Below are 15,972 nucleotides of genomic sequence, written 5' to 3' on the forward strand. Positions count from 1 at the left end.
CATATTCTTTTTCCAGTCCATACTGACTTCTTCACTATTTCTAGTAAAAACATTTTTTTTGTCCTGGGAGCCACATGGGGCTAAAATGGGCGAAGATCCACTTCTTGGGTGACCTTAGAAGGTATGGCTAGCTAAAGGCCTCAAGGTGATTAAACACAGCAAACACAGAACAGTTCTTTTCTGTCTCAAAGAAAACCTTTTTCATTGTACAGGTCCAAAATAAATGACAGGTCAACTGATTGATCCTTGTTTTATTTTGTTACAACTTGTTAGACACCAGCATCTTCACACAGCAGTGCACAAGTCATTGATTTGTTTAGTGGGGGTTTCATAAAAAATTAGGACTGTACTGTATTAGGGATTGGATCACTCCTCTTACCCATCCCGCAATTTGCGCACTAGGAGATTCTTTCTTGTGCCCTTTGGTGCTTATGCACTTCTGCAATCCATGACATAATAGATAATCCTTTATGCGTATGAACAAACAACCAGTGCATGACATATGCCCTTTAATTTCTTGAAATCTACATTTGTGGATACAAACAGCTCTTCAGTAATAGACACAGCGGGAAGCCATATGTCTCTATAAGTATATTAAAATAATTGTTCTTCATAGATCACGGGTCAGCATTTATTGTACCAGTTGGCATCTTCTTTAAATTGCCCAGTGTAATTGTTCTTCATGGATGAAGAACTAGCCTTTCCAAGTCTACCAATTACTTTTGGGTTTAAAAGAATAATTGTTTAAATTTAAATGCTTGTTTTCTTCATTAAATGGACCAGCATAATTGGGTCTTATGGCCATACATTTGTCTCCTTGTGCAAATTTCATCAAACAGTTTTACCAATATTTATTTTATTCAGGATTTATAAATATTGACGTAAACAACATGAGTAAACAATGACAAGTTTAAAATGTACATTTTTCTAATATATAGGCAAATATATATATATTTGGTTATCAGACATGGCACAGCATTAAGGAGCATATTTATCAAGGGTATATCTAATTTAAAAAACTTCGAAATTCAAAAAGACCAACCAAAATTAAGTGGAAGGTTTTTTCGGGTTGAATAGGTCCATTTTGTGATCGAATAGGTCTGTATTTGGCGGGATTCGAACTGAAGGAATAGCGCGTTCAATTGAATTCGATTCAAAGTTTTTCCCAAAAAAACTTTGATTTTTCAAAGTCCACCAATTGACTCCAAATAGGTTCTAGGAGGTCCCCCATAGGCTAAAACAGCAATTCTGCAGGTTGGTCAAAGTCAAATTTTTAAAGAGACAGCACATGATAAATAATAGTCGAAATACACAAAAATAGCTTGAAATTCAATTTTTTTCAATTTGAAAATTTAGGTAGTGAACATTCATTATATTCCAAAAAAGGCTTTATCGATGCAACTTAATTTGATTATAGATTAATACTATTGTTTCATATGTCAAAGGGTCGGGATCTTTCCACAACTGGGAGATCCATTTTCTAAATATAAATAGTACTGTATGCAAATGATGCATGACTTGACTCAACAAGCTCCAAGGGAGAACCAATACTGAGTAGAAAAAATTGGAGGTTGTTCGGTAGAGAAATTGATTAAAGATTGTCTATGTGTTTTTTGGCCAGTATCTTGTAAATGCCATGGATTTTTGGCCATTAAGTTATTTGCCATGAATAGGGGGCTGATTTACCCAATTTCACCAAGAGTGCAATGGCTGCCTTGCACATGTAGGTAGATGTTTCTCACTCAAGTGGGCCTTGCGAATCTGAGTATATTTCACTGGAGTTGATTCAGTTGTTCATGGGTCATTTATGTCCTGCTACAATGGCTGGAGGAGTAAATTGGAGATTTGCCATACAGGCCAGACGTTTTCCAACCTTCTCCCCATGTTAAAACACCTTCATTTTTGTTTTTGATGGGGTTTAACCCAGAGTATTTCTGTTCATCAATCTTTGGCTTTTTTTTTAAAAGGAAAGGCTCAACCACTGGGGATTCTAATTCTGGCTGGATGAGTGCCTTACTACTGCTAAAGGCAGAAACATTCAGAACATGGACAATTACCATATTTTTCAGATGTGAAAATGCCTCATGACTTGCTGCCAGTTCTATAGCAGCTGAGCTACACAATACAGCAACTGGCGGTTACGCTGCGACTGGGACATCCGTTAACAATGCACCACATGTATCCATCAACATTTACATTATTGCTTTCATTTTCTTTTTTTACATAAGCAACATATTTCAGTTCCGCCTTCTTGTTCTTTTTTATATTTTTATAACACCACCTACACAGTACACAATATGTTTGTAGAAGGAAAGAAATGTTTTCCTCCATAAGGAAAAACTCACATCTCAATGAAATTCAAATGATGTTTATTATTACCATATTTAAATGAGAACCACTTATACTATATGCTATACTATATGCTTGGCAGGTATAGGATCAATTTTCTGGAAACCTGTTATCCAGAAAGCTCCAAATTACGGGAGGTCATCTTGCATAGACTCAATTTTATCCCAATAATCCAATTTCTTTTAAATATTTCCTTTTTCTCTGTAATAATAAAACAGTAACTTGTACTTGATCCCAACTAAGATATAATTAATTCTTATTGTGGCAAAACTAGACCATTGGGTTTATTTAATGTTTAAATGATTTTCTAGTAGACTTAAGGTATAAAGATCCAAATTACGGAAAGACCTGTTGGTCTAAAAACTCCACGTCCCGAGCATTCTGGATAACAGGTCCCATACCTATATTAGGGATACAAACATAATTCCTATTATTCACAGGTATGTGTCAGGATTTAGGGTTTTTTTTACTAAAACTCGATTTTTTTATGGTTGAGGGTTTTATGGGCAAAAACTTGATTTTTAGAGGAAAATAAGCTGCAGAAAGTCTGAATCTGTAAAATCGTCCATCTCAAAATGTCCCTTTTACACGTTGAATATATTGTGATCTGCACTGGGTTTCAAGCAATAATCCAAAAAATTTTTGGGAGATAATGCAGATTTTCGCTCCTTTTTATCAAGTTTTTTCCTGAGCTTGGTTGAGCTAGGTTTCATAAAAATATGAGATAAATTTGAGTTTTAGTGAATAACCCCCTTAGTGATGAGCAGCATTGGAAAAATAGCAGAAATTCCCCAATAAATAAATATTTTACTAGAATATTGTTCTTGTACCAAATGAGTATTTTGTTATGATCATTTGGAAATGTTTGGTTTGTCATTTGTGAAAGAACATAATTATCACTGAATACAGCAATCAAAAATGTGAGAAAAACAGAGGCGTTAATTCAATGGAAGAAAGTAATGGGACACAAAATAGTTTTATTGAACTTGCGCTGTTAGTCTAATCCACAGTTCTTCTCAACATATTTTCACCCGGGTCTTGCTAATCATAGCCGAAAAAAATCATTTACTGAAACTTATGGACAGAAGCAAAGTGCAAAAATCAGTATTATTCTAAGCAGTGCAAATTGGCTTTTAAAAGTCAATGCTGAAAATTTTTACTCTGAAAATATGTGGTGACAAAAATATCCATTGTAGTTTGCGTGGAAGAAGCAGCTGCAAAAAAAATCCCCCATTGACTTCAATTTATCATGACTTGTTGACGCACAAAAAAACCATTAAACTTAAAAAAAATTTAAAAAAGCCTCTACTGTTGCAAAAAAAAACAAACCATAAAACAAAGTTACATTACTGTTATGGGCACTAGAACTGGGATTTGTAGAGCAGTGTGGAAACAGGAATGTCTTATTCGAGGGAAACTGCCTAGCTAAAGGCCAACTATGACTTGATGAGTAAAGCAGAGAGGGCAGTTTCATTCAAAATCCATTCCATTTCTTGGGAAACCAAAGCCTTTTCATTTTTATTAAACCAAGTTCAACCAAACTCCCATCCACAATTTTATCTTATTTATCAATAAAATAACCCAAAAAAGTTGGGTCAGGGAAAAAACTTGACAAAATCGCCCGTAAACGGGAATTTTTTCAGTTTTGACGCCCGAATAGCTCGATTTTTATTTAGGAAACCCATCGCAGATCACAATATCTTTAAGTTGTAAAAGGAACATCTCCCATTGACTTATACATGACCTCGACAGGTTTAAGACGCAGGATTTTCTTTTTTTTGGCCAAAAATCCTCAACCCAAATAATCGAGGTTTAGTAAATAACCCCCTTATTGTTATTGCTACTTTTTATTACTCGTCTTTCTATTCAGGCCTCTCCTGTTCATATTCCAGTCTCTCATTCATATCAGTGCATGGTTGCTAGGGTAATTTGGAACTTAGCAACCAGATTTCTGAAATTGCAAACTGGAGAGCTGCTGAATAAACAGCTAAATAACTCACAAATAATAAAAAATGAAAATCAATTGCAAATTGGCTCAGAATATCTCTACATCATACTAAAAGTTAACTCAAAGTGAACAACCCCTTTAAAGTACATAAAAATATGTCTTTTTTTTTTTCAAATATAAAATAACTTATGTTCACTCAAATATAAATAAAAGGCAACTTCTCTTCTTTAAGCCAAAACAAAAGAAGATAAACCCAACCAGCCTTATGTATTTTTCACTGCATAATCTGTCATTTTTGAAGACACAATTCCATGCAAGTATATCCTTGATTTTGACCTTTGTGCCCTGCTGCAGAATATCGTTGGTAAAACATGAGCTGACTTCACAAGTCAGGGAGTGAAACACCAGGACAATCTAAACTACACGCAGAAAATAAGAAGGATACAAGATAAAATGCAATTACTTGACCTAAGGAGCATCTCTCCAAAAAACTGTCTCGGAGGCACGTTGTTAGCACAGATTTAAAAAAAAAATAAAGTGTCGCCAAATAAAAAAGATCTCAACTAATGAAATGCTTGCACCTGGAGGATAGCTAACCTCTGCCAGAGATGTTCATACTGAGCTGCTGGTCACTGAATGAGAATGAGTTAAGATGAACCCGACATTATGAATAACTGATATCTGTCCAAGCTGTGAATGCAAATGTATTATAATCTGCATTAACAATGAGGAATCTAACAATAGGCTTTGTTTAAGAAGCAGTGGCCATTGTACAAAAGTAAAATAAATGTTCAGACTATTTATAGACATAACAAAATGAGGTGTATACCAATGATTAGCAGATCATTAACCTCAACATTAACCTATTATTTAGAACCTTAAGTCCAAAGAAGTGTAGACTTTTTAATGAGCCAAACTCATTACATGGAAGGACCCTGTTGGGACCGTGGTGAGGTTGGGTCAAGAGTTACCTGTAAATTGGGGGTCTATTGAAATCAAACCCTCCTCTTCAGCATTTAGAGTTTTGGTCCTTCCATGATATGAGTTGGAACCCACTGTTCCAACCCTAATGCAGTGGACATCAGTTGTTTTTTTGGTTGAAGCCAACAGGGACCAATGAGGTTGGGTCAAGAGTTAACTGTAAATTGTGGGGTCTATCTAAATCAAAGCTTACCCTTTAGTGTTTAGAGTTTTGGTCCTACCATGATATGAGTTGGAACTGACTGTTCGGAGAAACCTTAATGCAGTGGACATCAGTCATTCTTTTGGTTCAAACACATCTTGAAGGATCAACCTTATTAGCTCAAGACAACAGATATAGGGACATACTGGTAAATCAGCCATTTAGCATAGTTCCAAGAATATGTAGAACAGAAAATAAAAGACCAACAGAAAATAAAAGGTTGGTGGAATAAATTTAATCATGATTTTTTGGTATTTTTTTCAATGGCCTTAAAACTCCTAAAAACTCCTAGAAAAATCTTTATTTGCAGGAAATAATTTCTAAAAATTTAAAATTCTGAAATGATTCAGGTTACTGCAATTTTCTCAAATCGTGGCAAAAACTCGAATTCTAACTGGGACTTCATGGGGCAGATTCACTAAGGGTCGAATTTCGAAGTTAAAAATACTTCGAAATTCGACCCTCGAATTGAAATCCTTCGACTTCGAATATCGAAGTCGAAGGATTTAGCGCTAAACGTTCGTTCGATCGAACAAAGGATTTTTCGTTCGATCGAATGATTAAATCCTTCGAATCGAACGATTCGAAGGATTTTAATCCAACGATCGAAGGAAAATCCTTCGATCAAAAAAAGTTTAGCAAGCCTATGGGGACCTTCCCCATAGGCTAACATTGACTTCGGTAGGTTTTATCTGCCGAAGTAGGGGGTCGAAGTTTTTTTTAAAGGGAAAGTACTTCGACTATCGAATGGTCGAATAGTCGAACGATTTTTCGTTCGAATCGTTCGATTTCGTTCGAATTCGAACGAATTTAACCAATTCGATGGTCGAAGTACCCAAAAAATACTTCGAAATTCGAATTTTTTTCATTCGAATCCTTCACTCGAAGTTAGTGAATCGGCCCCCATGTGTATAGCAGAAGGCAAATAGGCATTCTCTTCATATGTCACCCCAACTGGCCACTGCTCCAGCCCCTCCATATGATAAAAACACTGTCCTATTATATAAGCCAACAATATTTTTTCCTTCATTTCACTTGCTTGTTTGGGAAAATAATTCAATTTGTAGTAGAGATAAAGAATTCTCAAAAATGCATTTTAGCCATCTCATTTTGGAAAGCTCAAGAAGAGCTTAATTTACTATGTGAAGTCTTACTGCTAAAAATAACATTTATTACTCTACCAGCTGTGTATGTGATACATTTACTCTCTGCTTGCTGTAAGCAAACACCCCAGTAATTCCTTTAGACACAGCAGATGTGCATTGCTGGAGGGAGCATGTACCTGTATGTCATCCACAAATTGCAATAAGCCTTTGTGCGACATCAGCCTGTCACTTTCTTTTGACATGCTGGATAAAGTGGAAGAAATGTTAAAAAAACAAAAGGACGCATTTCAAACTGATGAAATTCCTTTTATACAGAAGATAAAAAAATCCCAAGTAAAAGACTGTTCAGGGATGTTCATCTATTCACTTTTGTGTGCATGTTATGGAGACAGAACTTTTTTTTTAATTTCGTTGTATTTTTTTGTGTAGTATGGAACATTTTTGAAGGGTTGTTGGAACACCAGCACAGACCCGGAAATACAGTATTACAGAAAGATAATATATTTAACAATTAGAGCATATAAATCATTTCAAGTAAATTGGGTACCCAGAAATAAATCTGTAATTCATGGTAAAGCAGACCAGATTTGTTCAAAATTTACCTAAATCAATCACTTGTATAGTCAAAACAGGTATGGGATCCGTTAACTCAGAAACCCATTTTCCAGAAAGATCTGAATTATGGTAAGACTATCTCCCATAATTATTTCCTTTTTCTCTGTAATAATTGAACAGTTTATTGTACTCGATTCCAAACTAATAATCAATCCTTATTGGAAGTAAAAACCAGCCTATTTGGGTTTATTTAATGTTTATAGAATTTTCTTGTAGATTTAAGGTATGAAGATCAGATGCAGTAGCTGGAAAACCCCAAGTCCCGAGCATTCTGGATAACAAGTCTCATAACAGTACAATCAAAAGTTTAACCCTCTTTTATTTATTTTACTGAGCAGCAGTTTTATCATGCTTTATGTCTTGGGATGTCTTGGGATGCGGGCTATTTTTATAACACAGCATGCACACCACAGTGAGAAGAGATCCTATCTGAAATCCGTTGCTTACATCAATGAAGCATTTTAAGCCCTTAAAGGGGATCTTCACCCATAAAATATTTTTCTGCATAATGAAAGAAAATGTGATATAAGCTATTTTCCAATATCTAGCAATTAAAAACGTTAATTGGTTTTAAAGTTATTTGTCAATGTATTTGCTATTGAAAGCAGTATGTGTGCATCCCTGTATGTTCTCAGGCTCTGATTATCAAAACAATGTAACAGCAGCCAGATCTATTAGAGAACTAGCACTTGTTACATTGTTTCAAGAGTCAGAGAACATACAGGGATGCACACATACTGCTTTCAATAGCAATTATATTTGCAAATAACTATGAAACTACTGAAAATGTTTAATGAATGTTTATTGGAAAGTTGCTTAGAATTACAAGTTCATTTCATTGTGCAAAAATGGTTTAAAGGTAGAGATCCCCCTTTAACAGGATATGTTGGTTAAAGAGATAATAAAGCTTAGCAAGAGAATTTTATAGTAGTGATGGGAGAATTTATTCACCAGGCAGGAATTTGTGGTGAAATCCCGCGTTTCACCGCCCACGAATACATTTGTGAAACTGCTGCCAAAAATGAACGCCAGTGTCCAAAACGAGACACTGGCATCGTTTCATAAATTTTTTGCCATTTTGCGAATTTCGCTGGAAATTTCAGCGAATCGAAACGGGACAAATTTGCCCAACACTGTTTTATAGTTCTTATATAAGTTTTAAATAATCACAGGAAAGGATCCAGTGGTTGCTTGTCGAGACTAGCACTAAAGAGCCATTGGGCTGGAGATGGATATTCATTGTCATAATGCTGGCCTAGTACATTAAAAACGATGCACAAGGCATGTAGCCTAATCAGGCTTTTATTCTCAGTGTCATTAATTATTTAGTGATCCCTTTGAATATATTTTTGTTAAATCTGCTATTCAGTTTCACATTTTTCAGGGTATAGGGGGTGCATATGGCTTTACAGATAATACAAACTTCCAGTGCTCAAGTCTTGCATAGCAACACGTCTAATCTTGTATTCCTACTGAGATGCACACAAGTGGAAAATATAAAGAGACTTGGCAATCAGAATTATAGCCCGAAGTCCGACTGACCACATGGGAGTAGATCATATGAGGGAGTCATAAAATAAGACTCAGCACCCTTTTTATACAGTAGGTATCCTCTGATTTTATTTTAATTGGTGTAGTAATGTAAAATATTGGCATGAATCATTAATACAGTAGGGGTTATTTACAACCCCACGGCCACAACTGCCTTTGCACAAAAATGGAGGCAACTTGTTCACAACAACATTCATTAAAGGTAAATGAATCCAAAGATTCTCATTGAGCTTCCCTATATTTGAGCTCAGTGTCAGTGTGCCCATCCCACCTCCTCTTCTGAAGTGCACCTATTGATGCAGGACAACCCTGGAGCTATCACCAACTTCAAACTGGTGGTAATTCCAAGGTTACCGCTACAGACTGTGGCCATAGGAACAGCAGATTTGCCTTTGAATCACACAAACGTCATAATAATTCAGAACAATGGGAAAGGACTCTTAAAAACTTTGTCCAAACATGCACTCATAATTGTGTTTGTTTTGATGCATCAGACTAAGTTGCAGAGAATGTCTTAATGCACTTGGTTGAAATGGTGCTGGAAATTTTAGAAAAATGTTGCATTGTGGGGTAAAAACAGTGGCGTAACCATAAAGGAAGCAGACCCCGCAGTCACAGGGGGGCCCAGACTGTATAGCTAATAGAATCCCAGCTCCTTCCTAGCTGCTCTCTTACCTACAGCGAGGAAGGGGACAAAAGTCGGGCATGAGTGGGCGGGGACAGGGTGGTGAATGGGTTGGGTGGAGGTGGGATGTGGGTGGGGCAGAAGCTGGATGGGAAGTTGGTGGAAGAATGGGGCTCCAAATGTGCCTGGCCCCTCTGAGGATTTTTTTGCAGGGGAGTAAAAACATTGGCATCTAATCCAAAATTGAACTTTGCACATTGTACTCTTGCCAAATACCCCTAGTGCCTCTGAAATGGATGTAAACATGATCTTAAATTATAAAATTATTTGCTGGAAGATCTTTGATGACCTGTACATATTGTTTATTTTTTATTCTATTTTCTCTTTCTTCTGTTTCTTCTTCCTTTCACCTTTCTTTCCCATACAAATGGTCATTCTGGAACAATAGAAACTTAAATTCCAGTATACTTTTTGGCATATCCAGAAGAAAGTAGTAGTCTGAGTAGGCAGTAGGGTAGGCAATGTGGTATGGAATTGTAGAAGGGTGAGAACGTTTCACAGGGTTCATTTAAGAGAAATTCCCAATAATAAGCCATGTATATGAAGAACAATTTACATTTATACTCATTTACATTTACATGGACAGCGATTTTTAAGAAGAACATGATACAGGTATGGGACCTGTTATCCACAATGCTCGGGACCAGGGGTTTTCCAGGTAATTGATCTTTATACCTTATGTCTAATAGTAAACCATTTAAACATTAAAGAAACCCAATAGGCTGGTTTTACTTGTAATAAGGATTAATTATACCTTAGTTGGGATCAAGTACAAGTTACTGTTTTGTTATTACAAAGAAAAAGTAAATCATTTAAAAAAAATTGCATTATTGGGATAAAAATGTCTATGGGAGACGGCCTTTTTCTGTAATTCAGAGCTTATGGATAATGGATCCCATACCGGTACAGATGAATCATGTCCCATTTTATAAACACCTTTTATCAAACATTTATCACAGGTCACGTCTTTACAGTTTTCCTTTATATATAGTTCCTTGTAGTGCTTGGTGTATACATTAACCTTTTACTAGTTTAATTGCAAACATAGTTTGGGGAGATGCAATTTAGATGCCATTAGCGGAGTCTAATGAAGAGGCTGCAGGGGAATTTGTTCATAACTGCCAATGACCCATCTCACCTTTACAATTCTTTGTATATATTGTAAAACATGGATAATATACAGACCAAGCTGGAGCTTTCTGCTTTCCTTTTCACTCTGCAGAGTATGTTAAAAGGAAAGTATGTACTAAACTGCCAAGCAGGGATAGAAGCATTAACTAGCTTTGAACTTGGGTTTTTATTATAGATACTGTTAGCATATAATGCGACACTGGAGTGCACTGTTTCTGGGTGCTTGTTAAATCTAAGCGTAAAAGTCAAAAGAAAACAGTACAGTCTCAGGTTTTCACTGGAGGCCAAAGAAGTCAACGTATTATTATACATTTTCCACTGAATCGTGACAAGTCTAAGAGATAGAATGTTGCTGGTCTTGCACAATAATTCTTAACTCTATAAATGTATAAAGAGATCTATTTATACACAGTTATAAAGAAGATACACACATTCTGTACTTTATAGTGGCGCCAAGACACTCATTTATCATGTAGCCAGTGGTAGACAAGCAATGGCTTTCCACAATGATATGCCTATACCCATGCAGTTTGCTTTTTGACCCAGTAGTTGATATGATATGGGCATGGGACCTTAGTTTTAGATTTTACAGAATATTGTGTCATTTAAAAATGTCAGTAGGGCTCATTTATCTACACAAGTGCAATGCGTACAGTGCAATTTCAGATACAAATTGCCATGTTTTTAACCCATAATGCAACATTTCCCCCAATTCTGTGTAGTTGCGTACAATGCGTTAAAACATAAAACGATTGTGCCTTGATGTGGACACAGTTGTGCTCAAATTTGATGGAGATTGGATTACATACATACAGGGTGGCCAATCACAATGTTCCCCTGCTTTAATAGGCACAATTGTATGTCATTAGAACAGACAGTGGTGTAACTATGGAAGAAGCAGACGCAAGGGGCCACAAGGGAGGCCATGGGTGACCTGTGAATCTTCAAATTCGCATATGACCTGCAATTTTTTTTATCGCCAACAATTTTAGGCTGGGGAGGGAGCCTTGGAATTGTATCAATTTTTGCATGACCTTGACTGTGTCTGAAAGTTTAATAAATGCATTTCACGGGTGGGTTCAATAATCTAAAAGTGTTAGAGGATACAATGTTCTTCTACTTCCTAATCATTAGACTGTTCAGCATTCATTCAACAATTGAATGAAACAATGCTATCAGTAGTGACATCAACTGCTACTAAATTAATCATCTCCCCAATGGACCAACTGAAACAAATGGGTCACCTGTAGATTCCGCTTGAGCTCAGATCTCAAGGCGCTCTATGTACTGAACCTGATAAATAAAGGTGTGTGTAACACTCTTGCCTGACTGGTAGAATAAATAACAATTTTGAGAGTGAACATAAAGATCTGCTTTATTCTTCATGTTCAAATATCCCCTGACTACAGGCCATGATACTGTCAAATGTCTTGTACAGCACAGATTGTATATGAGAACCGTGGGTTTAATGAGTGCCGGCGGTAGTGATGAAATCACCAATCGCTTAATGTCTTTCCTAATGTGCATACTATTATAGATCTCTCCGATTAGAAGAAATAAATATTGAGAACAGATAAAGCATAGATGTCTTGGGAAATCATCTTCATATTCTATTTTTGTAAGAAACCGAATTCCTCGCCTATCGTTGTCCATCTGGAGTGCCAAGACCTCTAGCTGAAACAGCGTTTGAACAGATGGATGTAATTCAGTGTCAAACGAAACGACGAAACCCTCATAAATTTCTACGTTTTGAAATTTCATTCTTTTTTTGAGTTTGAAAATAAAAAATAATCCATTCAAATTCCATTGGCATAAATGCAGGAATGTCAGTGTTTTTCTCAACAGTGACATTTATGCAGAAATTTCAAGGGGAAACCCAATCTGTTGATTTTCTACTATGTGTCAAACACTGCGGATACTGAGCATGAGGGGAGGCAACTATATTTCAGGTTTAAACAGCTCATGGCCTCTAACAGTTGGTGAGGGAATTGTGGTTGAACAACAGCTGGAGATCTGCAGCTTACGCATTTCATAAGAAAATGCAGATTTAAGCCAGGAATCAAATCTTTCAGAACTGGTGTTTTTTTTTTTAATTTAGTTAAAATATATCTTAGACTACTGAAATAATAAAAAAAACATTCACACCACTGAAGTGGACCAAAGTAAGTAGACCAGATATCAGTATACCGCAAATGGACCCAATGCAGAATACTTGATAAAGGTCACGCTAGAATTTTTTGAAGAAAATATGGGCAGCGCATTTGACCTAATAGGATTATGACCCTTGGACAGGGTAGGAATTCCCCGTTGCATAGTAATAATAGCATAAGTTACAACAAATCTACTGTATCTCTAGAAGTCTATCACCCATGTTTTAAGATGCATCAGTGCAACCAGTGGCTTATGTTCTTATTCGACCCCCATGGAACACCAAGCAGATATAAAACTTGTTATATTCTCTAAAAGCCCAAAATGCAATATCGACAACTACAGTATTTTAGATATGATTTATTTTTGTTGTAGCGGTATCACAGTCAAGCAGTCATCATTCAATTGTTCTTACTGCTCATTGATGGAAGTGGGCAAACCAGTGAAAAGGCATACACTCAATGGTGCACTGCGAGATATTAAATACAGGAAAAAGACCTGTTATCGAGAATGCTTGGGACCTAGGTTTTCTGGATAACAGATTGTTACATAATTTGGATCTTCATACCTAAATTACTAGAAAATAATTTAAACATTAATTAAACCCAATAGACTGGTTTTGCTTCCAATAAGGATTAATTATATCTTAGCTGGGATCAAGTACAAGCCACGGTTTTATTATTACAGAGTAAAAGAAAATAATTTTAAAAAAATTTGGATTACTTAGATAAAATGGAGTCTATGTAATTCTGAGCATTCTGGATAAAGGGTTTCTGGATAATGGATCCCATACCTGTACATACTGAAAGAGAATAAAATTATGTGCATGAAGATTCCCCCAGGAGCCCCCTGATTTTGATGGATTCTGTTCTCAAGCTAGTCTTGGTCCCTAGTACCCTGGCCTTGAGGGCAGAGCCACCCGCTTGGCTGTAAGAGCAGTTCTTTGTTTTTTTTCTGTGCTGTGGAACAATATCTCTATGCTCTCCCAACTGTAACTCCCTTTTAATCCCATATTTTCTCATGTCATATGTTCCCAAAGTCTATAAAATTCTTTGAAACCATCATTTGGGGATTCCGATCTTTGTGAGATCAGAATCCATCGAAATAAACATTGTCTTTTACCTCAATTGATCTCTGGTTCTTGAAATTCCACTACAATACCATATCTCTGACTCGTTATGCCTCTGTCGATTAACAACTACTACAGGTATGGAACCTGTTATCCAGAATGCTATCCAATAGGCTGGTTCTGCTTCCAATAAGGATTAATTACCTGTATATCTTAGTTGAGATTAAGTACAATGTACTATTTTATTATTACAGAGAAAAAGGAAATCATTATTAAATATGTGAATTATTTGATTATAATGGAGTCTATGGGACACAGACTTTCCATAATTTGGAACATTCTGGATTACAGGTTTTTGGATAACGGATTCAATACCTGTGCTACTGCTAATGCTCCCAAGCATGTTGAAAATCCTGTTAAATCTTCAAGCGTGCAACTGACCTTTATCAATAACATGTACCTGCCATGTTCATTCTGCATCGAGCTTGTCCAACAAGCTAAGCTTCTTGCAAGAGGAAGGAAAAATAAACACCAGGAGAAAAGTGCTTGTGAGGTACAACCTGGGACACAATGATAATCTCTTTGCACATTCTGCAAATCCTCATTGCAGGCATTTAAACGTGATAAGGGGAACATGTCACTCAGAGCTCAGAAAAAGAAGTGCAGTAGGCACTTAAGGACTGGTAATGAGTCTTACAATAATACAAATAATGCAGCTGAATAAATTGGAAAAGGAAGGAGGAGATTTAACAAGGCATCATTATATATGAAAACATACCCATTGCCAAATAGTCGTATTCAACATCATGGTTGAAACTCATGATTTAAGCATATTCTTTCAGTTAGGACTTAGGGCAAGGGGGCAATAAGAATGTGTAATTTATTTTCTAGATACACCTGAATGCCCCAACACTTGGGGTCATATGTGGTTTTATTGAAACCTTAATCATAAAGGAAAGAGAACAATTAGATAGAGTCCAGGTCAACTTGCCAGCCAAAGCTATGTAACCCCCACTCTGAAGGCCAACACACAGAATTTTCTGATTAAAATAGACAGTCTCTGTCCATTACAGGTGGTTTGGGTGAACAAATATATTCTGTTAGATGTTCTTGGAACACTGACCTAATGGCTAATTTAGCAGTCTTTTTCTGTAACCTTGTCATTAGATGATAGGAGCCATGACCAGATGATGGACATCAAAAGAGAAAAGTCTTATAATATCTAGACTCTTGACTTTAGCTGGGGGTAATGTCAAACTTCACGCTCGTAATTAATACATTTTAAAGAGGTACTGTCACGTACGGCTCCCTAAATTCAGAACAAGTGCTAGGCTCCCTGGTCACAGCTCAATCTTCTGCCTGTAGCCGCCTTTGGCCTCGGGAGAAGCACTCAGCAACTCAAATGCCGCCAGGTCTTAACTTGAGAGGAGTAAAGCAAGCGATCTGAACAAGCAAAGTGGCATGTTCGTTTCCAAGGTTTAGGATGGAAGGCAACACCAGGTTCTCACGGATTAAGCGATAAAACATAGTCAGGCAGGCCGTGGTCGGTACAGGCAAAGTTCAAGGATAGTCAGACAGGCCAGGTCAGTACAGGCAGAGTTCACAGAATGGTCAGGCAGGCAAAGGTCACGATTGGCAGAATTCAGAAGAAGAGTCAGACAGGCAGGGATCAAAACTGGAATACAAATAGACAAAATCACTTCACAGAAACTAAACAAGTTAGACCTAACAACAGGCAATGATCACAAGCCCAAAGCCCCTTTAAATATCTTGAATTTTATGCCAAGGACGTGATAACGTCACATGCATGGTACGTAAAACCTGGAAGTACGCACCACGCATGACCTAGGAACAACCAGCACTAGAGGAGAAAGGACCACTCAGTGGGCGTCCCGGCCACCCCCCAGGACCACCAGGGTATGTTGTTACAGGTACAACGTTTTCTCCAGATCTAGTAACTCATAGCAACCAGATGTTTATCTTCAGCAGACAAGTACATTATAGCTTCTGATTTACCATGATTAATAGAACTGGAGCAAAGTTTGCACTTTTAATGACATTGCCCTTATGTTTACATATGATGTATTTTAATATGATGTCCAACCTATAACCTATTCGTTGGTTTCTGATGAACTTCAACACCCTAACCCATCTCTAACCATATGTTACACTGACCTCTTCCTTCTT

At 36.8% G+C, this 15,972-nt stretch overlaps 1 protein-coding gene across 4 annotated transcripts in view; it reads left to right on the forward strand.

Moving 5' to 3' along the window:
* LOC108718466 (dipeptidyl aminopeptidase-like protein 6) overlaps positions 1–15,972 on the forward strand; it is an 883,060-nt gene that overhangs the window by 676,807 nt on the left and 190,281 nt on the right. The window lies entirely within an intron of this gene.

This window comes from Xenopus laevis, chromosome 6L (genome assembly GCF_017654675.1).
Source record: "Xenopus laevis strain J_2021 chromosome 6L, Xenopus_laevis_v10.1, whole genome shotgun sequence".
NCBI lineage: Eukaryota > Metazoa > Chordata > Amphibia > Anura > Pipidae > Xenopus > Xenopus laevis.